Consider the following 612-nt stretch of genomic DNA (forward strand, 5'->3'; position numbering starts at 1 on the left):
ATTCCTCCAAACAGAGGAGGTTTGATGGACCCTTTATCCATACACGGGAATCACTTTGCTTATGTGGAGTTCGAAGCTAGGACGAAATAACCGCATCTGAACGAGCAATTCCCCCTTTTTTATGTAATCACGCACACAATGATTTCCGATCTACACGAGAAACTCCATCGGCTTTTATACAGTTAAATCTAATCTAATTTTAACAGTTTCCAAAATGGCGGCCAAAAGAGTTCCCGAACCGAACTCCCGTTTCCCGATATAGAAACACGCAAAAGGGCTTATATGATGCATTCAAAAAAAGCTCCGACCCCCTTGGTGGTTTATTAATACCCCGATCGAATTAAGAGGGGGAAAAGGGCCACGAAATGACGTGGAGTGCAGCTCAAACCAAGAAGAAAACTTAAAAATGTTCAACGTTCATAAATATTAAAATTCCTCCAAAAGATAGCGGGGAAATGACGCTCATTTTCATCCATACATCTTTCTAATGGGACCGTGGGAGGAAAAAAAAGCGTAAAAGTCGTAAATCGTTGTCATAGTTGCTATATATCGTGATATAGCGAAGAAATAATTTTAATGTGCTCGTTTCCCTAGAGGCCCGAGTTAAACTTT

The sequence above is a fragment of the Penaeus monodon genome, chromosome 29 (genome assembly GCF_015228065.2).
Source record: "Penaeus monodon isolate SGIC_2016 chromosome 29, NSTDA_Pmon_1, whole genome shotgun sequence".
Lineage (NCBI taxonomy): Eukaryota > Metazoa > Arthropoda > Malacostraca > Decapoda > Penaeidae > Penaeus > Penaeus monodon.